Raw genomic sequence first — 27647 nt, forward strand, 5'->3', positions numbered from 1 at the left:
AAAGTCTCATTATTTCTGAAACCTCTGCAGAATATACTGAAGTTTATTCCACTGGTTCAACAACATGAAGGGTTTTGAGTTTCTTCCCAAGCTCCAGCCAGAGAAGACAGTGCCTTAGAAAAGTAAAGGACAAGGCATTTCAAAAGGCGCACCAATATTTATTATGAAAGAACAAATTGCATAAAAAAAATGCATTTTTGTGTAGCAAAATGCATTTCATCCTATCCCCACCAGGATCTAATAAGTGAAAGTGGGGTGATATATAGAGACAGATACCATCTCCCAGAATCCCCTTTAAGTGGAAATGCACTTCATATAACTTTTTGACATAATCAATTGCTGTGCACTCACTGCTAGCTTAGTATAGCAGTCCCAGAAATATGAAAGAGAATGAATGTATGCAGAGCTTTTGTTGCTTGAAAGACCTGATGACATCAATAAGGTGAAGAATGATGCAGACAGATTTCACATGTGCCACTTGGAATGCTTTTGAGCCTCTCTCTTGCTGTTGGGAGTGCATCTGTTCAAGATGGAAATTGTGTTAAATGTCCTTGTGTCAGATTTTAACGTTCATTGATGGCCATGCAAGCAAGTGGATTTACATTTCAGTCTCCCTGCATTTGATGTGTTACGTGTGAACAGATCATTCTGTCTGAAGTGCATTTTTGATCTCCACCTTTCATCCCCCCCCCCCCCCGACACACACACACACACACAGAATTGTACATTTTGGGGTAATTGTTTCCTCACGCCCACATACACACATTTTAACCTCTTGCCCCTGTATGAAAGTGCCTTTTTAGTCACTATGAACAGAGATGCCTCCTTTGTCCAATTCTTCCTCTTTTTCCATGATGCCTTTATCCAGAGCATGGCCATTTTCATCACTGCTGCCTCATTTGAAACTGACCAGGGATGTCTCTACATTAAAGTAAAATCCAGGAGCTCCCAGGAGCATTTTCTTCCATCTCCATGGTGTGATGAGAATGGGCTCATTAGATGAGGAAGGGGACCAAAATCCTCTCACCAGCCCATATATCTTTCAATGAAAAACTGCACCATCTAATGGCTGAAAAATGGCAGTGTACCGCATTGTATTTGGAGGGCGCAATTTCGGCTGTCTAGCCGTGGGACTTCGGAACATGGGAAGCGGCAGCCGGACAACATGTAGGATGTGTCGTACTGGTATTTCTGACCTCCCTGCCCTGACATGCCCCCAGGAATGCCCAATTTTTACCGCTCCGTGCTCTTCTTCCAAGCACGGAGCGTGGGGCTGTACTGCGCTGCCTACGAGGCTCCGAGGTCGGTTCCCGAAAAATGACCTATCGTATGGCCATCTAGCCGCTTACTAGCGGCCATAGGATTGCACCTTTAATTTTTTTTTTTTAACTACACTTTTTGCAGGGGAAAGCACAGGAGGAGCCCTGGATGATGAAGGCTTCATGGAATGGACCTGCAAACATCCATGGGTGGCCAGTCACAAGTGCACTATAAACGCCTTGTGTAAAGACAGCCAAAGTCTTTCAGCAGCAAGCCCTCCACTCACTAAAAAAGGTGTATATGTAATACCCTTGGTGCACAACATAATAGTTAAAAAACAACAACCAAGAAGGCATTGGTGAAATGGACAAAGATTTCTCCTGATTGTACTGATTTCACTAGAGAACAGAGAGGGAGAATAGTGAAGAAAGTCGTGATGGAGTGGGTTCTCAGGTAATGCAGGAATACACAGTCAGAATGTGAAGGAACATTCAACGATGATATTCCCCACATGATGTCTGAAGTGGTGTCGTCCATTTTGTCACTTGTTCCTAACCCATTCCCCTCCATGTACTGATCAAGCCTTAAACCTAGGCATCGCATTTTGTTTGCCATGTGAGAGTAACCTGGCTCTGTTAGCTGAGAATTCTGAAGGCTCCTCAGCCTGCAGGCAGACAAAGCTGGAGGGTACTGAAGAAATAACATATACAGGGAAGTAGGAGCTTCTGGTCACCTTTTGCCATTTCTTCATTGCCGTAGCACTTTATTTTTTTTAATTGGGAGGGGAAGGATCAAGGGAAATTGGTTCCTACAGATAAGTACAGGTAAAGAACTGGCAGAGTTCTGTCCTAGCAGCTCCTACTTTCTTGTATATGTGATTGTGATCCCTTTCTGCTTTCTCTGCAAGTCAGTGAGGGAGCCTTAAAGAATGTTCAACAGGAAGAGCTGGTCACGTCTGATGTGGCGTACGTCAACTGTGTGCAGTCAGGTGCATAGTAGTCTCAGAAATGGGATACAATGCCCTGTGGCATTCCTTGAACCATGGAAGTTTGTGGGTCCATTACATGATGCTGTCATCATCCAGGGCCCCTCCTGCACTATCCCTGGCAGAAAAAGTGTAGTTAAAAAAAAGAAGTTTAAATGAGGTATTTAAATACAATGGGCTGTACTGCCATCTTTCAGCCACTACATGGTGCTGTTTTTCATTGAAAGATATACTGGCTGGTGAGAAAGGACATTTGGTTGCCTTCCTCATCTAATGAGCCAATTCTCATTGTTCCATGGAGATAGAAGAAAATGCTCCAGGGAGCTCCTGGATTTTACTTTAATGTAGAGATGTCCATGGACTTTCTGACATGACTGCATCACCTCTACATGCATGACCTTTGTCTTCCTGTACAGGTTATCAGAATGGGCTATAAAAGAAAAGGGTGATGGGAGAACAATGTGTGTTTTAAAGAAATGGCAACCAGAAGAAGGACATAAAGTATGTGAACTAAGAAAGTGAGGGGACCAGGGCAAATTTAGGCAGGACTCACCAGATCTGAGCCCTAGAACTGTATATAGTTTATTTAAAGCATTTTTGTCCCACTCTATTCCAAAGGCTCCTACAGCAGCTTACAAATATCAGTAGCAAAACAGTCCCTGCCTTCAGACTTACAATTTAAATGTATGTAAAACACAAGGAAAAAGGGGTGGGGGAGGAAGAGGGGAAAAGCAAGCTCAAGCACCAGTTCTTAAAGTTGTAGTTTCTGAGCTTTTCAACACAAGGCTGTTAATCAGCTGCATCTATTTCATTGCAGAATTGAGCTCTGAGCACTACACAAGACTCTTTCCTTTCCTGCTGTAATGCTGCATAATGTCTAGGTGGCACAGTGGTATAGCAGAATAGTGCAAATACGCAAGAGAAAATTGTGCTTTCTTTCAGTTTCACAATTAAGTGCTACATTTTCCCTGCAAAAAAACCCTCTCCAAAAGTGCTGGCTAGACACCGAAGTGAAACTGGAGGGTCACGACATTGTCTAAAGAACCTGTAAACAATCATGAGTAGGGAATGATGAGCACATGATAAATGCCTCATGTAGAAAAGCCCTGTATCATAACCAGCTGAGATGGTAACAGTTCAGGTAGTCTAATGGAATGGCTGCCAGCTAGGTGTTTTGGGGGAAAGCCAAAGGCAGCTGACTCCTGAGCAGAGGCAATTGAATAGATCTGCTTCTCTTCTCTCCCTCTGCTCTACAGCCTGGACTCAGACCTCAGAAGTAATAATTATCAGGAAAGTCCTTTTTAACAGTATGCACACAGCCCATTCGCTTGTAATCCCAGGCAGGCACAGCACACCTGGGATTAAGAAGTAAGCTTTTAAAGATGGAGGACATGGCTTCTAGGGGCTCCTTCCCACAGGGCTTTTATCCTGCTATTGAGATTGGTTACTCACAGAAGTTTGCGGGTCCTGTACATGACACAGTCCTCCTCCAGGTCACCTCCTGCTCTTTGTGAGTTCTATTGTGTTGTTTTTCATGATGAAGAAAGTCTGGCATTTTCCCTCCTCCCACCATGGAATCGAGGTAAATCAGGCTATACTGTTTAAAATAATTGCTTTATTGCAAATAAAACAACAGCACCACCTAGTGGCTTTGTAATGAAACACATAGAACTTATTGAGAAGTTTAGTTTTTTTGAGAAGCCATGTGGAAAGGACCCGATCTAATCCCACAAAGATTCCGGAAGCAGGAGCCCCAGTAAATTGTAGGATTTTTAGCCTTGTGGGATGATGCCCCAAGCAGGCATGGTCCCTACACCTCTGTTTTTAGCAATGAAACACGAGTAGACATGAGTCACTCAGCTGTTCACACTATATTATGCAAGGGTTTTGGTCAGCACTGTATGTCTGCTATTAATTTCATGGGCAAAAATTAGCTGTGGGTAGAGGAAATTAGCTGGGGGGTGGGAAAAAATGCAAGGCTGTAAGAAGTTTACATCTCCTTTATAATCAGCGTTTGTCTCCTTTGGGTCATTTCTACACCCCCCCCCTCTGCCTTCTGCAAACCATAGGCCAAAAGGGATGAATGTATCCACCTTCTGAATGTTCAACCTGTTTTTACTATTTGGCAATTCATGCTTGGCACTAAAAATTAGAGGCTACTACTAAAATACAGATCATGGACAGCTTCTGCATCTGCAAACCAAGTCTAATAGTACACAGTTATCTGCCTCACAGGAACGCTGTGGAAGATAGTTATTACTGTAGAACACTTTGCACACTGTTGTGTGCTATTTCTGGAGTAACCTTGTTCATTCTTCCATTATCTCTCCACTGCTATAAAAGTCCTATTGTCCAAAATGGGACAGAAGCTTCTCTCATCCTAATGAACACAAAGAGAATAATTCTTTCCTACTGCGATTATGCATTGCAATCCTTGCTGCGTGTTCAAGTCTGACCCACTTTAGAAAGGCTCAATTCATTTCAATCTGAGCAACTTGAAAGAGCCTCACAAAGCTTATCTACTACTTTATAGCTATGATAAGAAAACACCGTCAAGTCCCATTGAAGTAGTTAAGATTAAACATGATTAAAGAGGATGTACTATTTGTAGGCCTTAAACAAGATTCAAGAATACAGAAGAGGTTTTTTTTAACTCCCCTTTCACCAAACCATAGGAGACACCTACCCTGCAAAAAAACCAAAGGGAACAAATGCGTTTCACAAATTGAGATTTTTTAAAAAGGAAGGAAAACATCCTGATAAGATTTTATTTATTTATTTATTATTTAATTTATTAATCGCCCATCTGGCTGGTCACCCAGCCACTCTGGGCGGTGTACAACATATAATAAAACAATAAAATTCTACAATAAAAACATTTTCTAAAATACCCTAACCCACCCCAAATGCCTGCCTGAACAGCCACGTTTTTAATGCACGACGGAAGCTCATTAAAGAGGGGGCATGACGGAGTTCCCTAGGGAGGGAGTTCCACAGAGTGGGGGCCACCACAGAAAAGGCCCTCTCCCTCGTCCCCACCAGTCTAGCTGTCCTGGCTGATGGGACAGAGAGAAGGCCATCCGAGGCTGATCTTGTTAAGCGGCCTGTCTGGTGCTGCTGGAGGCGCTCCTTAAGATAGGCTTAAGATACATAATACATGATCCAACCAGTTAAAGTAAACATGATCCAATTAGCAAACATACTGCTGGTACACTACTAGTGAAATTCTGTTCATTATATCCATTATTCCACCCCACTCCTTATAGCAGATATTTATTTTCAGGTGTTACTGAAGTAGTGTAATTGTTTTTTTTTTTTACTTTTATGTTTATTCCCTGAATTTTCATTCTCTAGAGCATCACATTTTTTCTTTTCAGTTCGTTATCAAACTAAAATGACACAGTCATTTTACACAGCCATCATGACACAAATGACTTGGGTCAACTTTGCTAGGATTAGATTAAAATAGTTGAGCAACTAGTTCAAAAACATACTGAAGTTTGTTTGTTTTTTTTACTTTAAAAAAAAAAAAAACTTTCTTGGATATCCAAAACTCTGACCTTATGGTTATCTTCCCGCTACCCTTTATCTTGGGGTAAAGTTTAATTTGCCCTTATTAGATGCTCTAAATGTCTTCTGTTTCCTATAGTGAGATTAGGACAACCCTGTTTGTCTCGAAGCAGTTAGATACTCACTGTAACCAATAACAAGGAAAATGATAAAAAATGCATGGCTGGAGACCAAAAATAGTTTTACAGAGAGTTACATGGAGGCAGTGTTGCTCATACCAGGCATACTCACTCCACAGTTATCTCTGGTCAAAACAGGTCTAGAAGATTTTTGTAGTGCTTCAAGAACTTGCAGAACCAGTGTGCCCAGAGAAAGGTAGGACAACAACAAGTGTGCATATGTAACTTCTATTTATGTGGTTTCTATGAGGCTTGATTAGAGTAAAACTTACAAAGATATGACTTGCAAAGATATAACTGAGCAAACATATTTTAGTAAGAATTAAAGTTATACAAAACATACAACAATTGCCCAGTACAAATAAATGCAACAATTAGTCCTTCTGAGTCCAAACAGAATTATGGAATTCTTGCTTGCAACTTGGCAGTAGGCCATTCTCAATGTGTCTCTGGCTCTGGTTCCACAAGATGCTGGATACTTCAGTAGTGTCTTTGTATATACTTTAAAGCCAGACCACAGGACAATTCACAGTCTGCAGCTTATAAATTATAGTTCAAGGTATTAGCCCTGTAACAACAATATAAATATAACAAATACCAGATATACAAACATGATTCTCTATCCCCTTACAATTCTGCTCTTCATAAATATCAGTTCAGTTTACCTTATACAAGGTAATAAGAGCCCATAATTATTAATCAGATCTCTCGCATTAAATAAGCTGACTCTTTTTGTTTTTTCTCTTAGCTCTCCCTCTAAGTGAGGACTTGGCCCCTAAGGGACTAAACAATCTAGTTCATAGGGTTACACATACACCATGGAATATGACACTGCTGTAATATCTTTCTGTTAAATTATTGCCTGTCTCCACACAATGTGCAAGTGAAAAACTGATATCCCAGTTATGAATATTTTAATTTAGAAGTATACCCTACATACTCCAGTAGTTATTATTTATTCATAATTCTTTATTTGTTTAAATCATTTATTTAAACATTTAATTTATACCATGCCTTTGTGTTAAAATGTTCAAGACAGCATACAAAAGTTCAAAACAATACTTTCTTTCAATGAAGTGAACTTAAGATAACATTAGTGAGTTTACTCTTGACAAGTTATTTCAGCTTCTTCATTATTTTCAATAAATAATGAGAACTGAAAGATGAGAAGGCTTCCATAAATGAAAATTTAACTCAGGCACTTTATAAACAAATATGAAAGTGAATGAAAAATGCACGTTGTTTTTGTCCAATGTCATCTACTTTACAGCCGTTATGAGGATACAGAATTGTGATATTGCACCTCTTCTGTCTATGTCACCATGCATTTCTACTTAATATAATCATAAAAATGATCTTTTAAATAAAGGGTGTTTCTACGTTAAGCAAAACCCTCACATCCTTTCCGGAGCTTCCAGCTTTAGGTTTCCTTGAGGAATTAGGAAGGGCTCTTTTACATGGCAGCCACGTGGTTTGAACTGAGGGAGTGCTGCCTTCCCTCCCTGTGGAAAGGAGTGGGGCTTTCCGTAGCTCAACTTCTGCTGTACTGTTTTCTCGCAGCCCCCAGGAAACCTCTGACTTACTTCTGAGTAGAGATAATATCACAGTATAAGTCTGCAATCCTGGGCACACTTACTTGGGAGCAAGCTGCATTGAACTCAATGGGACTTACTTCTGAGTAGACATAAGATCACCCTGTAAGTCTGCAACCCTCGGCACCCTTACTTGGGGGTAAGCCCCACTGAACTTCATAGGGTGCTCTGAAACAACATAGGACGTTGCTTCGGAGCTTGGTGGGGTGAGGGATCAGATGTGTCTCCCTTCATTGCAAGGAGGCATTTTACCCTATTCTCCTTCCGACTGAGAAATGCAGAGGCAGGACATGCAATTGGCAGGCGATTCTTGCCCTCACGCCATCTGCTCTGGTTTCTTTCCCTGCAACCCCACTCTCATCCTCAGTGCCTTCGTCATCCTGACCACGCCCCCAGCAACCGAAAACAAATGCCCACAGCAGGCAGACAGAGCGGTTTCTTCTGCTATGGGAAAATTTCACATGAAGGTCATGGCGTTCCTGTTCTGTGGGCTGGGAAAAATACTACATTTTTTGCATTTGGGTAAAACACAGGATAGGCTGGGGGAAATGGCGGGAGACACCCTGTAAGGTAACGGTTTCATCTAAAGAGCCTGCAAACTTCCATGACAGAGCCATCTCAATAGGAGGATAAAAGCTCTGTGTTATGAACCTTAAAGACTACTTCCTAGTAGCAACTTTTGTAAAATGAAATCTTTATGTACAATACAATTGATTTGACAATCTTCTTTTTGGTTGTGAATGATTACAAGCTGATTCCATCCAAGAAATGCTTTGATTATTCAATTCAGGCCACAATCCTATGCATGTTTAGACAGACAAAAGTCCTACAACTCCCACCATTCCAAATCCAGCCATGCATAGGATTGTGCCCTTAATTTCACAAGTGTCAAAGTACAAATCAGCATTCAGGACTTTTCCAAAACCATTACAAATTATATGGAGGGGATGAAGCAGATGACCAGTTATATTGAATATAGAATATGTTTATCTTTTCCAAATAATAGCTGAAATTATTTGCATTTTTTACAAAAATTACAAATACTATATTCAGATTATTTATTTATTTATTACATTTCTATACTGCCCCGAAGCCAAAGTTCTCTGGGTGGTTCACAAAACAAAACTTAAAACCATAAAATTGTCATAAATGTTGTCACAATATAAAAACTTTTGAGTTTTAAAAATAATAAAACCAAAGGAAAAGCCAGAATAAATGCTAGCAGCAGTGCAAAAATATAAAAATGCACTCATACAATTTTAAAAACTGAAGCCTGGGAAAACGAAAGAAGGGTTTTATTTGGTGCCTAAAAGACAACAATGCAGGTGCCAAGCGAGCCTCTTCGGGTCGGGGGGAATTCCACAATTGGGGTGCCACTACTGAAAATGGCAAGGTGATGCTCAAAATCCTACAAGCTAGGCTTCAGCAGTATGCGAACCGAGAACTACCGGAAGTACAAGCTGGGTTTTGAAGAGGCAGAGGAACTAGAGATCAAATCACCAACATTCGCTGGATCATGGAGAAAGCAAGAGAATTCCAGAAAAACATCTATTTCTGCTTCATTGACTACGCTAAAGCCTTTGATTTTGTGGATCACAACAAACTGTGGCAAATTCTTGAAGTGATGGGAGTACCAGACCACCTTACCTGTCTCCTGAGAAACCTGTACGAGGGTCAAGAAACAACAGTAAGAACCAGACATGGAACAACCGAGTGGTTCCAAATTGGGAAAGGAGTATGACAAGGCTGCATATTGTCACCCTGCTTATTTAACTTATATGCAGAGTACATCATGAGAAACGCCGGGTTGGATGAATCACAGGTCGGAATTAAGATTGCTGGGAGAATTATCAACAACCTCCGATATGCAGACGATACCACCCTAATGGCAGAAAGCGAAGAGGATCTCAAGAGCCTCTTGTTGAGGGTGAAAGAGGAGAGTGCAAAAGCTGGTTTGAAACTCAACATTAAAAAAACTAAGATCACGGCATCTGGTCCCATCACTTCCTGGCATATAGAAGGGGAAGAAATGGAAGCAGTGACAGATTTTATTTTCTTGGGCTCCAAGATCACCGCAGACGGTGACTGTAGCCATGAATTTAAAAGACGCTTGCTCCTTGGGAGGAAAGCTATGGCAAACCTAGACAGCATAGTAAGAAGCAGAGACATCACCTTGCTGACAAAGGTCCGTCTAATCAAAGCTATGGTTTTCCCAGTAGTAATGTATGGCTGTGAGAGCTGGACTATAAGGAAGGCTGAGCGCCGAAGAATTGATGCTTTCGAACTGTGGTGCTGGAGAAGACTCTTACGAGTCCCCTGGACTGCAAGAAGGTCAAATCAGTCCATCCTAAAGGAAATCAAACCTGAGTGCTCATTGGAAGGACAGATACTGAAGCTGAAGCTGAAATATTTTGGCCACCTAATGCGAATAGAAGACTCTCTGGAAAAGACCCTGATGCTGGGAAAGACTGAAGGCAAAAGGAGAAGGGGACGGCAGAGGATGAGATGGCTAGATAGCATCACTGATGCAATGAATATGAACTTGAGCACACTCCGGGAGAGAGCGGAGGACAGGAAGGCCTGGCGTGCTATGGTCCATGGGGTCACGAAGAGTCGGATACGACTGAACGACTGAACAACAACAACTGAAAATGTTTCCGAATTTCTGAAATGGTAGGCTAGGTGTGTATTTTGCTTATTAACATTTATTTATTAAATTTACATCCTGCCTTTCTGCCAAAAATGGTACTCAAGGCAGCTAACAATAATGAAACACAGATGAAAATATAATCCTGATTAAAACTTTTTTTAAAAAAATTAAAAACATGTGATGAGCCTGAGAAAGGGAGTCATTTGACTCGCTAGCTGGCTGAAATCAAGCATGGCTAAAGCAGATAAGGGTGGGTTTGGGAAAGCTGAGGAGTCCAAAGGGCAGAAAAGTTTCAACCAATATAAACTCCAAAGCACCTGGGTGACCAGCCAGATGGGCGATGAAAGAAAGAAAGAAAGAAAGAAAGAAAGAAAGAAGAAGGAAAAGGATTGACAGCAGGAAAGATGACAGCAAGGAAATAGCAAAGGAACTTTTGGACTCATGGTAGTAATTAACTGTTTTGTAGGTGGGAGTCATTCTCATTCCTCAACTTTCTGCTATGCTGAGCTGGGGCACCTAGGTCCAAGAATTGAGACTTAGAGCGCAGTCCTATACAAGTTTAGACAGAAACAAATGCATAGGATTGTCCCCTTAGGGTAGTTCCAAGCCCTGTATTCTGGTGCAAGAGGCTGAGAACACCCTGAGGCAGGGATCTTCACCTTTTTGGGTCAGTCGGAGCATTTGGAATTGTGAGAGAATGTTGTGGGTGCTTTCTCAAAATGGTTGCCATGGGGGCATAGTCACTCACAAAACACTCATTTTCCAGAAAAGGCTAAAATAAAAGGTAACTTGCCTTCATATAAGGCAGAGGTGGGATCTGAGCTCCAAAACACAAAACCACTCTTTTGAAGTAAGTGTGCATAGTGGTGTTAGCATTAGGTTTTGATATATATGTGCCAAGTTCACAGTTGAAAACACATGGTAAATTTTAAAATCTTTTGATTTTTAGCAGCTTGTGCACTGTGATCTAAAGCATATTTACTTAGAAACAAGTCCTACTGAATTCATTGGGACTTACCATCATAAGTGTGCTTAGGATTGTGGCTTTATTGTTAATAATAGCAAAAGGAATCACAAAGTTATTGTACAAAAAGATTTAGGTATGTGAAGCTGATTCTACAGAAGATTTTCAGCCTGTGGAGTTGGGTTTCTATATGCTTTTAAAAGTATAACATGAACATGTTCCTTTGAACAGATTTTGATATGCTAATCTTGTGCATCTTGTTTTGTGCACTAATGTAATGCTAACATGCTTATTGATTTGTAGATATGTTATTTAGATTTTACTTGAAAGTGTAGTACTGTTTTCTCTTGGTTCCTATATAACATTTTAATATCAAATTACTGACTGATAAACAGTATCATTATAAATGCTTTTAGCATAACTGTTTTTCTTTTTAACCATCTGTACACATGCTGAACCGTCTCATTCCCAAAGTAAGTGCATCTCAGATAGTGATGATAGAATGACCAATAACTTATGTTGCAATGAAAAAATATGTTAAGGGTGAAAAAATATGTTAAGGGTGAAAAAATATGTTAAGAAAGGTCCTAATTTTATTTAGTCTTTGGTTTGAATGATGAAAGATATACCTAGCTTCTCAAATGTTAGTGGAAATCAGAATTATTGATTGTATTATCTGTGCAATGTTGCATAACAGAGGATAGGTATTTAGGTTTTACTCTTAAGCAGTCTTAGGGCGCAATCCTATGGCTGATAGTCAGCGGCTAGATGGCAATAGAATTGGTTGGTTCCCACAGAACTGACCTCCACCCCCTCCCGCACCGCCTCATGGGCAGTGCAGATTGGCCCCACGCTCAGAAGAGCAGCACAGAGCAGGGGAAATGGGGTGTTCCCAGGGGCAGGGTGGGGAGGTCGGAAGTGTAGGTACAACACTTCCTATGTGTTGTCTGGCCTCCCCTTCCCGCACTCCAAGGTCCTGCAGACAGACAAAATCAGCTGTCTAGCCACAAAGTCAGGGTGGCTCCTCACCACTCCTCCTACCCTGCACTAGATTGGCGGTCGCCCCCCGATTTGGAGGCAACCATTGATCATGATAGGGTTGCTCCCTTCATTTAATAAGTTCTGTCTGCTGGGAAGAGCTTCAGAAGTTGAAATATATGATCAGGCAGAGCACTGAGAATTAGTGCAGAAAAGGATGGTAGTTGTCAAAAAATATAGAAAACAATATCGTGTTAGTTGTAAAACATTAAGAAATAGTCTTACAAATTGTAGGCCAGGACTCCCAAATGAAGCCATCTGATGATGACAAAGACAGCGACTAGAAAACCAAATGCAAGGACACATAATCAATCACTGTCTGATCTGGATAGGGATCATTTGCATGCTTATAGATGTGTATTTATTTATAGTATTTTTATACCACCTTTCTGCCAAAGCCACCAAGGTGGACTAAATTGATGGACAGTCAGCAACTTGGGAGTCTTTACAGCTTGCTTCAACAAAGGAAGATATATTGAACGGGCACCAGCTTACTTGGAATTGTACTGTCAGTAGGTGGTGACAGATACTGAAGAGTTGAAAGTATATTCTTGTACAAATTTTGCTATATTTAACTGCTGCTTGAAGCTATATATTGTATAAAGTTGTTGGTGAGAATACTATGAGCTGATTCCTGAGAGTTAAAGGGGTAGCAGAAGTTACCAAATGCTTCCTCTTTGTTTCATCAATTCTGTGAACATAATTCTTGCTTTCTGAGCTGGAGTTGTTACTCTGATCTGGGTGCCTCTTCCCATACCTCTTGCTGTGATTCCTTGTTGGTTGAGAGTATGGCTGGTCCCTGGAGCATAAGCCCATTGATAAAAAGCAAGCTATACATGTCAAACCAGCTCTACCCCATCAGCAGCAATGCTTTTAATTGAGGAGTGAGTCTAGAAGAACGTTTGATAGCAAGAGTGAAACACATACAGAAACTCAAATCTGGACACATAGACTTTCCTTGGATTTATAGGATACCATTGCTTGGTTTGAAAGAACAGTCAGTTGAAACATTATTTTCCTCTTTGTAATTGGGAAAAAATGCTCACATTGCCCGGGTTCTCATGATTGGGGAGATGGAAATAAGCCACAGTGGCTTATTTCCCCCTCTGCAAGGGCCTTTTGTGTGCTGGGCTGATTACCCTCGGCAGCACAGTCTGTCGTGTTACGTCAACTCGGCCAGGGTGGCTTGCTGCCATGGGCTGTTGTTGGGCAACAAGCCACCCTGGCTAGGTTCACATGACACGACAAGCTGTGCTGCTGAAGTTAATTATGTTAATCCCCCCAGCATGAGACAGGGACAAAATAAGTCACTGTGGCTTATTTCCCCATCTATGATAGTGCAAATTGGCTGGCATGTGAGTTCCCCAGACATGCAAAGAGAAGGTTCTCTGTGTGGGGGGCCTGAGCCAGTAAGGCTAGAGAAAATAGTGCCCCCACAGGCATTTGAATCTTGCCCTTATTCCTATGACTCTGGCATAAGGACTACAAAGGACATTGCGATGAAAACATGATTTTAAAGTGAAGTCCAGACCATAATTGTATCCCCTTGATGGGCATTTTTTTCAACTATAGGCTGAATATGCCAAGTTATACATTTTGTTGATCAACAGTCAGCACCTATTCTGCTTTTTTGCTGCTTCATGCAAATGTGCAAATGGATGGGCCTCACAAATCATGTTGTGTTTTAAAATTAGAAACAGACATTAGTATGTTGATGTCACAAGCAACCACCTACTCTTCCTACATGGCAAACAGTCCATCAGCTATGCCAAAGGGAAATAAATTTAATTTATCCCCCTGCTAAGTAAATTTTCCTTTGTCTTTCTTCCAGGTAATGAGCTTTTGATGTGATTTTGCTCTAAATTAGGAGCAGCAATAGTATGAATGGGGAAATACATGGAACAGCCTGGAGTCCAAGTCTTGTCTATCCTACATTAAATAAAGCAGGCTATCTTCCTCAAGTCAGGGGCTCGTTAGATGTTTTCCCCAGCCACAGAGGAGCTACGCTCACTTACCTTGTCTTGAAGAACATTTGAAGTAACCCATCTCTGTGGATGGGAGGCAGTCATATGGGACTGTGTGGATGAGGGGCAATCATGTGGATGTGGGGCAGTCCCATGGAATCCATACCCTTCTCCTGACACAATTATGATGGTTATGTAGGAAAGGCCCGTGCCTGTGGTTACGTCATTTAATTTCTCCCAGTCAGGTGACTGGGAGTATGTGTAAAGGGCAGCAGCATCACTGACCCATCTGCAGTCCACTAGATAGGACAGAGGTTTTCTCTGCTTTGTGTCTTGCTGCCCCAGTGCCCTAAATGGGATATGCCTTAAATCACTGTGCAGAACCCCAGGCCTGGCAACTAAATCTGGCCCTCCGGGGTTCCCCAGATAGTCATTTCATTTCATTTATTATATTTCTATACTGCCCCATAGCTGAAGCTCTCTGGGTGGTTCACAAAATAAAAACTGTTAAAATACATTATATAAAATATAAAAAAACATTCACATAATGACATAAAACAAATAACACACACAACAACAACATGTACCTTTAAAAGTTTAAAACAATCAGCCAGAGACAATCAAGAGACTCATTATACGCTGCCAAATGCCTGAGAGAAGAGGGTAGTTTTAACCTGGTGCTGAAAAGATGACAATGTTGGCGCCAGGCAGGCCTCGTCAGGGAGTACAAATGGGGAACCACCACCGAGAAGGCCCTCTCTCTTGTTGCTGCCCTCCGAGCCTCCCTTGGAGGAGGCTCCTGGAGGAGGGCCTTAGATGCAGAGCATAGTGTATGGTTCATGCTGGAAGATACATTCTGTCAGGTACTGTGGTTCTGAGCTGTGTAGGGCTTCATAGGTCAACACCAGCACTTTTAATTGGGCTCAGAACCATATAGGCTGCTAATCATGCTCTCTTCCCTTGGCCCAACCCCCTTTGCCCTGGCCACTGTTTCTTTGGCAATTTCCCAGCTTTTGCATGTCTTCCCCCCTCCTTCTAAAAGGTTAAAATGCCTCTCCTAAGGCTTAAATATGCTGGTATTTTTGGTATTTTGGCCTGCTCCCTTTTGCCTTTGGCCCACCCACCACTGGAATGCAGCCCCCAAGAGCTTCTCAGAAATGAAGTTTGGCCCTTGGACTGAAAGAGGTTCAGCACCTCTTCCCTAAATGGTAGCACAAAATCTCTTAGAATGATCATTCAGTGAGCAATGAAAGGGATCCCTTTTCAAAAGGACTAGTTAAAAGACATAGAAGGCCCTTGCTGAACCATAATGGTGGGGGTTTACCTCCCAGCCCCGTAAGCAGAAGAATTTCCTCTGTTGGGCTCCACAAATGCAGTTCCTTCCTCACATTTATTTATTACATTTCTATACCACTCCATAGCCGAAGCTCTCTGGGCAGTTTACAAAAGTTAGAACATTAAAATACAATATACAAAGTTTAAAAGCCATTTACATAAAAGCACACAGACAATATATACAAACAACTTATAACTAAAAACAACTTTGAGCTACAAACAGTTTAACAAAAAATCCAGCAATAAAAACAACACAGCTTAAAAACAACACAGCTTAAAAACAGTGTACAAGAGTCAGCAAAAGGAACCAGAGTTCTAAAAAGGGAAGGCCTGCCAGAATAACAGAGTCTTTAATTTCTGCTTAAAGACCTTCAAAGAGGTCAGCAGGCGCATTTCAACTGGTAGGTCATTCCACAACTGAGGGGCGGCAAAGGAAAGGGTCCTCTTGTGTGACCTGTCTCAACTCTCTGCCATCCCAGCCTAGCCTGTCACTCAACACTTCAGCTGTGCAGACTCTCTAGGACACTAGTATTCTGAATTACCACCATCTTGGGACATGTATGCCTCTGACTTGCTATTCTGTGATAAATTCCAGTACATTGCAATAAATGGTTGTAGCCAAAATCGCACAGCAGCACTTAAAGTCTAACAAGTATATTGTGACACGAGTTTTCATGGACTAAAGCCCCCTTCTGCAGATGCATGATGAGTCCACAAAGCTGATAGGTATGTATATAAATGAGCACAAATAGGGTTGACTGTTTTATCCAACATGGTCAAAATGTATGACATAACAGTATGTGTGTCCCAATCATATGAAGAGCATAGATGAATTTGAGCGTCTTTTATCTAAAGAAGAAGAAAAAATCCCAGTCCTGACTGAGTCCAGGTGCAGTCGTATCGAACTTACTAATGATACCATTGCACTTAGTATCCTGTTTGTTAATGAATCATAATTACAGTGTGAAGTTATTGAATTAGAACTCATTATAGGGTGGCCAGATGCATAAGAGGGCAGGGTTCCTACACTTTAATAGTTGTGCAGAAGAGGGAATTTCAGCAGGTATAGCTTTCATGGCAAGCTACACTCTGAAATTCCCTCTTCTACACAACTATTAAAGGTGCAGGAGGCTTGCCCTCTTTTGCATCTGGCCACCCAAATTCATTAGCAAATGTCCGTCTTTGGCAACTTATGTGGGACATATGTCGTTCTAATGGTTTAGAATATTAATCATGCAGTGTGCAGAACCAGTTTGCTGGACAGGAATAAACATGCTTCTGGGGAGTAATCATGCATCGTCTTGAAGCACTGGAAGGGAAACTGTATCCTACCATCCCGAAATAGTACCTCTCCTTTGAATGAAGGAACGGTTAGGATTATTTAGGCTGCCTTTTTCAGGGACAGCTCCAGCAACCCCTGCAAAAGAGGGTGTCAGGCCTCAGCAGGGGTCTGTTCCAGGTTGTCAGGGGCTGAGACCAAGGGGAACTGGATATCAGCCCAGCGGGCAGAAACAGGGTCATTGACCAACACAGACAAGTGTGAGCTTTATCAGGAAAAGCAGATTAGGATCTAAGCGGCCAGAGGCAGGCACAAAGTCAAGACATGCAGTGGTCACAATATGAGTTAGAAAAAGAAGCAGGAGATAGTCAAAGTTCCCACAGTACAGACAAATTGCTTGGACTGAGGGGCTAGGTCTGAGGCAGGAGTGTCATGGAGCCTGGTATACTGGCACCAGCCTTTGAGGTGAGCAGACGAACAGCACAGCCTAGATGATGCACTTGAGACTCAGAACTTCCTTCTACCAGGCTTACAGTCAGAACAGAATGCTGGTGGTACAGGAGCTAAGACAACTATAGCCTGACCGTCAGAAGCTTCAGTTTCAGAGACACCCCACCCCACCCCACCCCACCGCTTTACAGAAAGTCAGACAAAGCTGCTGGGGACATGGCTTGCCATTCAGATTTTCAGTATGGAGAGTAGGGGTGCTTCCCAGCAAAGGCGAACTAGCACTAATAATCTGAAGCCATTATGAAACTATTCTGCCTTTTCTTCGTTAATGGACTTTCCATTAAGGAAGAAAAAGAAAAAAGATGGAAGAAGTGGCCTGAAAACATGGGAGGATTACTAGTGGATGACAACATCATCTGGACCCCCCATGAAACTCTGTGAATGAGGCAGGGAAATTGAACATTAAAAGCCCCTGTTCTGGAAGCACCCTACATCCAAAAGAAAGATCCTCATTTGACTAGAGATACAAGGAAGGAGACAGTCACAAGGTTATGCAGAGCCCGGCTATTTAGGGATGACGCAATATTTAGCATTACTCAGTGTTAAAAACCAGTGCAGACTCCTGTACTCTCTAGTGCGGGGCCCCTCCAAATATTTTGGCCTACAATTCCCATAATCTCTCACCATTGACTATGCTAGTCAGGGCTGATGAGAGTTGTAGGCCAAAACATCTGGAGGGCTACAAGTTGCACACCTCCGCAATGACACAGGCTCTCTAAAAGGCTTTTGAATTTCAGTATTACAAACCCAAATTCAAACTTAGCTGTATGTTTGTTTGGATGAAGGATGCAATTGATAGATCCTGTTAATACGGCAAAATAAAGATCACAACCCATCCCATGTAAGTGACCCATACATATGATTATTTCCTCAAATGTCTGAAAATCTGTTTGTGTACGCACACACACAGATTAATCTACAGGTTAGCAGTTAGTACCTACCTGTCTTGTTTCTGAAAAAATAGAGTATTCAAATGTTGAAGCATTCTCTTTGGCATGGGTAATTTCTGCAACATTCACATGTGAGAACAATTTCAAAGGTCATCCCATATAACACTGAACTGATTATAAAGTAAAACAACAACAACAAAACCCAATTATGACCCAGACTTTAGTCATGTAAATCTGCACACTTTAAAATAAGGGCTGAGAGGAATTTGTTGATATTCATATTCTTTCAGTTAGCACCCTGAAGGTATTCCCTGTCACACACATACTTTCTCTGCATGAGGTCCATGATTACACACTTGATGTGTGAATTTGCCGGCTATGTTGAACAGGTGAAGGGAGAGAGGCAAGTTCTGTGTAAAAGGGTGTAAAACATCCTTTGGAATAGCTGGATGCAACAACTGAGTAAATGTGTGCGGTATGAATCACAGGTAAGTCAGCCTCACTGGATACCAGGTGTGGTGACTGTGTGGCCTACTTCTCATTTCAGTACATCACATCTGTCATCTCGCTGCACAAACACCAAAATTCCTGACTTCCCAATTGCTTGTAAGGGAAATAACAGTCTGACAGTGATTCAGCTCAGATTGGCACATTTAGACAGTACAGGCAGGTGTGTATTTATGTATGATTCACTGATACCTGACCAGACTTGCTGTGGAGAAATTAGCAGCCAGGTGAATGTACTTTCAATGTGAAATCCCCGATGTTATCTTGTCATTTTTTGTGTCAGTACTTCCTGGTCTGCACCTCACAAACATGGCCACAGCCTTCTACTAAGACATATTGAAATGTGACAGGGTGAGCCCACTACCATAATTTTCATTTATTTATTATTAGATTCATAAGCAGGGGGTCTGTACATATGGTTATGCTGACCATAAAATGAATTCTGGTGACCAGCAAGGAAAGGAAAGCCTCTTGTATACTCTGCTATAGGAGCAATACGTTTTTTAAAAACTGCCACCAACGCAGGGAGATAGAGGAGTGCTTCTTTCAAAATAATGCCATTGTCATGGGTTGCATTGTTTGTTGCTACAAGTAACCTGGAGTGAAAAATCAAGATAAACACAACTGAATGTGCATACAAAGAAAGGAAACCATTTATTATAAACTCCTTCCCATACCCAGGAACAATGATGTTCTGCCTTATGCCATCTTGGAACAGTGAGTTTATCACCCAAGAGTATTAAACTATGCCTACTTGCATCACTGGAAATTTTCATCACTTTAGATGTGCAATGGTGCATAGAATAATATAGAAATGCTGACAGATGACAGAGTATCACTGTATAGTGCATTTCACAGCAATAAAAGAAAATATCTAAGAAGACATGCACTTACTCTACTGCCATTGACACTGCCAAGTACTTTAATCACCTTATAACATCAGAAAAAGCATGCATTAGGGAAATCTAGATCCAAGTCCAACCATTCAGCCCTAGATTTACTGATGTCTAGATAATAAGCTGCAGTTTCATGTCAAAGGTACAGGGCTGGCCCTCCCATGAGGCAGGGTGTGGCACCCACATCAGGCGGCAGAGTGGGAGTTGCACCGCTTCCCCCACCCCTGCCAGGAGGGCCTGCTGCTGTTGCCCCACCATCTCCAGCAGGTGCTCTGGAAAGCCCTGCCAGCGGCAATCCCACCTGCCGCAAAAAAGCAGACAGTGGGGGTCTCTGGAGCAGCTGCCTGCCCTCTTTTTCCCTCATTGTGCCTCCCTTGCCTTTGCTGCTGTGTCGGCTCTATAGAGAGCCGCATGGCTGGAAGAAGAAGCTTCAGGGCTTTTGCAAGAGCTCACCCAGGACTCATGAGTCCCAGACAAGCTGTTAGGAGAGCCACATGGCTGCTTATTCCAGCTGCGCAGCTCTCCATAGCGTTGATGCAGCAGCAGCAAAAGTAAGGGGAAGGGAGGTGCACAACAGGGAAAGGGGGTGCAATGCATCTGCAGGAAGGGGCATGATATGGCGGCAGCACGTGCTGTCTCCCACCTCAGGTAGCAAGAGAGCTTGTGCCAGGGCTGCAAGAGTAAGAACGTGATTTGGTAAGTATTTCATTTTCAGAGTGTTTCAACTACAGTAATAGAGAGAGACAGAGACAGAGAATCAGTGGTTTAGTGGAGGCAAGGCTCGCAGGGACACAGCCCCGGCACTTTTTAATTACTAGGGACTCTGATGTCATCTGCCACCCCCCTCAGCAACATTGTTCCATGTTGGAATGCAAAGTGTTTGGGATGACTTGGTCTGGATGCATCGTACGAACAGCTCTGCTCTCCCTGCCCTGGAGCGCCCCTTTTCAGTCGCTCTGCGCTCGTCTTCTGAGCATGGAGAATGGGGCTTCTGTGCGGTGCCTCCGAGGCAGCATGAACAAGAGGAGCAGTCAATTTTCCAGGAACTGACTTCAGAGCACAGGCTCTGAGGTTGGTTCCTGGAAATGAGCATATCCTATGGCCTGGAGTATGGACTGCTTTGATCTTCTTGCAGTCCAGGGCACTCTCAGAATTTTCCTTCAGCACCACAGTTCAAAAGCATCTATCTTCCTTTGCTCAGACTTCCTTATGGTCCAGCTCTTGCAGCCATAGGTTACTACGGGGAATACCATTGCTTTAACTATGCAGACTTTTGTTGTCAGTGTGATGTCTCTGCTCTTCACTATTTTATCAAGATTTGTCATTGCTCTCCTCCCAAGAAGTAAACGTCTTCTGATTTCCTGGCTGCAGTCAGAGTCTGCAGTAATCTTTGCGCCTAGAAAGACAAAGTCTGTCACTGCCTCCATGTTTTCTCCCTCTATTTGCCAGTTATCAATCAAGCTGGTTGCCATAATCTTCGATTTTTTGAGGTTGAACTGCAACCCAGCTTTTGCACTTTCTTCTTTCACCTTCGTCATAAGGTTCCTCAGCTCCTCCTCGCTTTCAGCCACCGAAGTGGTATCATCTGCATATCTGAGATGGTTAATGTTTCTTCCAGCGATTTTAACTCCAGCCTTGGCTTCATCAAGCCCAGCAAGTTGCATGATGTGTTCTGCGTACAGGTTGAATAGGTAGGGTGAGAGTATACAATCCTGCCGTACTCCTTTCCCAATCTTAAACCAGTCCGTTGTTCCGTGGTCTGTTCTTACCGTTGCTACTTGGTCGTTATACAGATTCCTCAGGAGGCAGACAAGATGACTTGGTATCCCCATACCACCAAGGACTTCCCACAGTTTGTTATGATCCACACAGTCAAAGGCTTTAGAATAGTCAATAAAACAGAAATAGATGTTTTTCTGAAACTCCTGGCTTTCTCCATTATCCAGCGGATATTGGCAATTTGGTCTCTAGTTCCTCTGCCTTTTCTAAACCCAGCTTGTACATCTGGCAATTCTCATTCCATGAATTGCTGGAGTCTACCTTGCAAGATCTTGAGCATTACCTTACTGGCATGTGAAATAAGTGCCACTGTTCGATAGTTTGAACATTCTTTGGTGCTTCCCTTTTTTGGTATGGGGATACAAGTTGATTTTTTCCAATCTGTTGGCCATTCTTGTGTTTTCCAAATTTGCTGGCATATGGCATGCATCACCTTGACAGCATCACCTTGCAAGATTTTAAACAGTTCAGCTGGGATACCGTCGTCTCCTGCTGCCTTGTTATTAGCAATGCTTCTTAAGGCCCATTCAACCTCACTCTTCAGGATGTCTGGCTCTAGCTCACTGACCACACCGTCAAATCTATCCCTGATATGATTATCCTTCCTATACAGACCTTCCGTATATTCTTGCCACCTTTTCTTGATCTCTTCTGCTTCTGTTAGGGCCTTGCCATCTTTGTTTTTGATCATACCCATTTTTGCCTGGAATTTACCTCTGATGTTTCTAATTTTCTGGAAGAGGTCTCTTGTCCTTCCTATTCTATTATCTTCTTCCGCTTCCGCGCATTGCTTGTTTAAAAATAATTCCTTATCTCTTCTGGCTCACCTCTGGAATTGTGCATTTAATTGGGCATCTCTCCCCCTATCACTGTTGCCTTTTGCTTTCCTTCTTTCTTGGGCTGCTTCCAGTGTCTCAGCAGACAGCCATCTTGCCTTCTTGGTTTTCTTTTTCTTTGGGATGTTTTTTGTTGCTGCCTCCTGAACAATGTTGCGAACTTCTGTCCATAGTTCTTCCGGGACCCTATCTACTAAATCTAGTCCCTTAAATCTATTCTTCACCTCCACTGCATATTCATTAGGAATATTAGTGAGCTCATATCTAACTGATCTGTGGGTCTTCCCTGTTCTCTTTAGTCTGATTCTAAATTGTGCAATAAGAAGTTTGTGATCTGAACTACAATCAGCTCCAGGTCTTGTTTTTACCAACTGCATAGATGTCCGCCACCTTTGGCTACAAAGGATGTCAATCTGATTTCGGTGTTGACCGTCTGGTGAAGTCCATGTATAAAGTCGTCTCTTAGGTTGTTGGAAGAGAGTGTTTGTTATGCACAGTGAGTTGTCTTGGCAAAATTCTATCAGCCTATGTCCTGCTTCATTTTGTTCTCCCAGACCGTGCTTGCCTGTAATTCCAGGTGTCGTTTTGACTACCCACCTTAGCATTCGAGTCTCCTGTAATGAAAATAACAACTTTTTTTGGCATACTATCCAGTAGGTGCTGCAGATCCTCATAGAAATGATCTACTTCTGCTTCTTCAGCATCTGTGGTTGGGGCGTATATTTGGATCACTCTGATGTTAAATGGCTTACCCTGAATTTGAATTGAGATCATTCTGTCATGAATGATGACAGAATTTATGTCTACATAAATTTAGACATATTAAAATACAAATTTTAGACTTATAAAAGAAACAGAATGGTTAAAGACCACAAACACTTTCTGTGTGGTATACTTTGATCTTTCTTGTTTTATGTTTATGGCATGCTATATGGTGGTACATTCACTTAAGTATTTTAAGTATGGAAGATTTGTCCTTACTATAAAGTGTTGGATAATTATCTTCAGGTGCTTTCCAGCTCTTTGATTCAGTTTGAATGAGTTACCATGTTTGAGTGCTGCCAATTCATTTTATTTGCATTTTTATCTTCTGTTATGTTGATGGTTTCCAAACAACTTGTGCACATTCCTACTCAGGAAAATGTTCAAGGAAATCTTTTATGTGTATTCTTCACAGAGAAACAAAGCAGCCTTCAACTGAATGAAAGCTGTTACCTAGCATTTGCAGCTACCTGGTAACCTTGTAACACAGGTTTAAATAGGCAAGCCATATTAAAGGAGGAGGGAAGGAAGATCTGATCCACATATCTTGTCCTGTTCTAAGCCTTTCTTTTCATGGATAGCTCACCTTTCTGAGTGACATATTTTCATCGGTATCTGTATGCTTCCTTATATGCCTTTCCCTTTCATCTGCTTCTTTTTATTGATTGGAATCTTTATTTCCACAGTTCAGCATCCATATACCATAACTTCTCAGGTATGTACAAAGACACGGACCTAAAAAGTTATGGTAGATCAGCTACCTTGCTATCTTTTCCACTTGGCCCACCATATCCACCAACATTAGGTATGTCACAAAGCATCCCAAATGTTCTGGAATGTCATGCCCTGTTTTGTATTGGTCAGTTGCATTGGCCTTGACATTACATCAGTTTTACCCATACGTTTAAATACATCTTTGCACAGCTCTGGAGAAGGCAGATCTGGCTACTGTCACACATACTTTAGTCTGGTGTTATACACATGCAAGGACCTCTACATGGGGCTGCCTTGGATGTTTGCAGACTACAGTTTGGACAGAAGAACACTGCTATCAGGCAGTTATCAGAGTCCTGCTATTCAGAGTCCTATTTGATCTGCAATGGCTCCTGGCATATTTTTAAACCCAATTCAAAGTGGTAGTTTTAACCTTTAAATCCCTGTATGGTTTGGGTCCAGGGTTTTGAAATGGTCCCCTGCTCCGAGATTATTCCACTTGCCTGTTGGGATAATCAGGGGCGGCTTTACTTCACCAATTTAACCTCATTTGGGGATGGGATGTGGATATAGGTTACAAGCACTTGCATGATACTTAAACTCTGTTATTTTTTTAAAGGAAGAGCAGCTGTGGAAGTCTGAAGTCTTACACAGAGTGCTGGCAGGGGAGGGCTGCTTAAAACCTTTCTTCTTGAGCCACTTGTTTACTTAAAATTACTCCCGCTCCCCACTGCTTTTTTTTTTTTCTTGCAGGGGAAAAAGTAGATTGGGTGGCAACTTTTTCACTAAATCCCACCCCGCATCTAAATTGAGGCAGGGGAGATACTACTTAACCAAAGCTTTAAGCAGCCACTTTGCAATGCTCTGCTTAACCACATGGCTATTTTTTCTTTAAAAATATTATATAGAGGGATACAGCCACATCTAACTGTATGTGATATGTAGTTTCCCCCCCTTTCCCCCCTATCTTTACGTTTATTTTGTTTGTTTGTTTAAAGTATTCTTATACTGCCCTTCATTTATATTAAAATATAAATACAAAAAAATATAATCTAAAAGCCACAAAATCATAACAGCAGCATTATACAGGCAAGAGGATTAAAACTGCATCTAAAAAGCTTGGGGAAATAAGAAGGTCTTTGCCTGGTGCCAAAATGGCAATAAGGTATACAGGACCAGACCTCCAATGAGACAGGGTGAGCTGAGGTGTGCTGCAAGTAGTGGCAGACTGGGGCCCCCAGCAGGATTTGCCATGGCTGTGTGCCACCTGCCCCTCCCATCGCCTTCCCTACCCCATTGCTGCTGCTGCTGCTGCTGCCGCCGCCGCTGCCGCCACCACCACCCATTCTGCATTTCTCTCAGAGTGAGCGGCAGGCAGATGTACTCTCTGAAGAGCTGTGTCAGATGAGGCAGGCTGGGGGGAGGGGGGAGACAGATGGGGAGGCGATAGATGGGGTGGGGGAGAGAGGGAGAGGGGAGACTGATGCAGTATGGGTGGTGGGGAGACTGACATGGCAGAGGGAGAGAGGGAGGGACATGGATGCAGCAGTGGCGGTGGGTGGGTGGGAGATGGATGGAGCAGAGGCAGCAGGTGAGGAGGGAGATGGATGTGGTGGCAGCCAGGGGGCAGACAAATGCAGGGTGACAGTGGCGGGTTGCAGGTGGTGGCATGAGTAGTCTCCTGCCTTAGGGGGTGTGAGAGCTTGTGCCAGCATTGAAGGTACTTACTAGGTGAACTTCTCTGGAGAGGGTATTCTGCAACTGGAGCACCACCACTGAGGAAACACTCGCTCTTGCTCTCCCTCCCTCCCTCCCTCCCCCTTTCTCTGGTAGCCTCCTGCCTCACCTTAGATGGCAGGGCTTCTGCAGGAGACCCTCCACTGAAGGTACATTGAAGGTGAACCTTCTATTATCCTAGTCTCAAACTTTGAAGGACCTTAAAGATCCAAGCCAGCACCATGAATTGGGCCAGTACTTGAAATGAACCCTACTGGCCTATTTATTCAATTCCTCCCTGCCTTTATACACACAGAAACCATTTAAGATTATTTTGGAAAAAGAAACTGTAGAGAGAGTCTTGTGTGTTGCTCATTACTATAAAGTCACTGGTAGCTTGCTTGAGGCTTATTGAGATATCCCATAACCAAAGCATCAATGTCAGAACTTGTCTTTGGGGATAAAGGAACATTTCTGTTGAGGAGTGAACAGTCACTAGTGATTAGAATTTTTACTTGAACGACCTGGAGACAGTATGCTTCATGCACTTTGAAAGGACACCATGGATCACAAATCAAAAGATGCAGAGAGATCAATATCCCATATTAATAGAGCAGTCGAATCCACATACAACAGAATGCCATTACAATCTCTGTTGAGCAGTCTTTATTCAATGGTCTTATTTAAAACCAGTGATTTCCTTTATAGTTTTTGTGGTCTGCTTCAAGTGCCTTAAAATAAAGAACAGCTTGTTTCACTGTCTCATTTGTGTCCTTGTTCAAGGAGTGAATTGGAAACTGAAATGAGCTGAAAAAGAATCAGCAAGTCCTCACAAGATTAGGAGCTCTTGACTCAGACAGTGTATGGTCAATAGCTTTTCAGAGATTTGAGACAATTCAGCAGCATGGATATTATCTATGGCACACATAATTTTTGCGAATACCACCATAGTATCTGGTCAAATGGACTTTTGTATGTCTTTGTAGCACTCCAGACTGTACCCAATTAACCCTTAGAAACACAACCAAAGCTGCTGCAATAGATGTATAATATTTTGCTGAGCCTGTTGCAGGATCCTATTAGATAATACTTTCAGTAAGTAGCAACACCTGTCCCACTATGTATTTTTAAGTTTGTTTGTTTAGAATTTGACTACATAGTTCATCATATAGTAAATGATACATAAGCCATCATGCAATAAATAAAATAAATGAACAGTTGTATCCCACTCTTCCATCAGCGTATTGAGAGAAAAAATGACTATATAAAAATAGAAATATGGAGCACTATAATAAAACTTAACTAAAAGCAGCAACATACAACCTATAAGATAACCAACATTAAAAAGTAGAAGCAGAAATACTAACAGAGCAATCCTGTGCTCAAGTTATGCAGCTGAGTAGGGGATAGCAGAAACCCTGTTATGCAGCAGAACACGAAATATCCCACCAAAAATACATCCTTGCAGAACACTCCACTGTGTATCTATACCAACAGAGCAACCAAGATGGAGAGGAATTGTGGGTGGGCCAGGGGCAGCACAGAGGAGGAGCAAACTTATGCTGTATCCTATACTTCTCCAGAACACAGCCATGCTTCAGCCAACACCATGACTTTTCACCAACCTCAGCACAAAGGGTCTCCCTTTGATTGACTTCAGTGGGAGGGGGAAAGTAAAAATACAAATGGCTTGATACATTGATGACGACTCTGCCCCCCATCACTGTGACAGAGCACCCAGTCACAGAATGCCCCCATCATAACTCAGGTAACAGAGCACACTGCATGGGATTATATTTCTTTTGCCCCATTTCATACATGTAGCCACAAGGGGGAACTATGGAGACCGGCATCAAAGTATCTGAGCCTTCCATTTCATGGTGATACTCATGCATAGAGCCCATATAATTGCCAGGATGGACGGCATGCTGTCAGAATTATGAATTCATCCATCCTATGTGAAGTGAAAGACATTGCCACTACAGAGCAACACATCATGGTCAGACCAGCCAGAGCAATTTCACACAGTTCCTTTATATGTGCTGAATTTGGGTTTTCACCATGGTGCCAATGAACAGGATCTTGTTTTATTGTTGATCAGCTCCATGGTCAGCATTGTCTTGCCTAGCCTTCCCTACCCTGGTGGCGTCCAGATGTGTTTGGCTACAACTCCCATTGTCCCCAGCTGGCATGGGCATTGACCATGTTGGCTGGGGTGATGGGACTTGTAGCCCAGCATATCCAGAGGGCACCAGGTTGGTCTTGCCTTTACCAAGATTTA

General features: G+C 42.4%; 1 protein-coding gene and 1 long non-coding RNA gene across 2 annotated transcripts in view; one reads left to right on the plus strand and one right to left on the minus strand.

Moving 5' to 3' along the window:
- The window catches only part of TMCC3 (transmembrane and coiled-coil domain family 3), a 123478-nt gene that overhangs the window by 7472 nt on the left and 88359 nt on the right, over positions 1-27647 (plus strand). The gene's annotated exons all lie outside the window — the stretch shown is intronic.
- LOC146339803 (uncharacterized) overlaps positions 5579-27647 on the minus strand; it is a 41719-nt gene continuing 19650 nt past the window's right edge. The window contains exons 4-5 of the long non-coding RNA XR_014784361.1: positions 12404-12458; positions 5579-6502 (exon numbers count right to left, since the gene is read on the minus strand). This is a non-coding gene — a long non-coding RNA (uncharacterized LOC146339803). The remainder of the gene's footprint in view (positions 6503-12403; positions 12459-27647) is intronic.

This window comes from Heloderma suspectum, chromosome 7 (genome assembly GCF_057233095.1).
Source record: "Heloderma suspectum isolate Gila_16-S chromosome 7, 16-S_ref, whole genome shotgun sequence".
In the NCBI taxonomy this organism is placed as follows: domain Eukaryota; kingdom Metazoa; phylum Chordata; class Lepidosauria; order Squamata; family Helodermatidae; genus Heloderma; species Heloderma suspectum.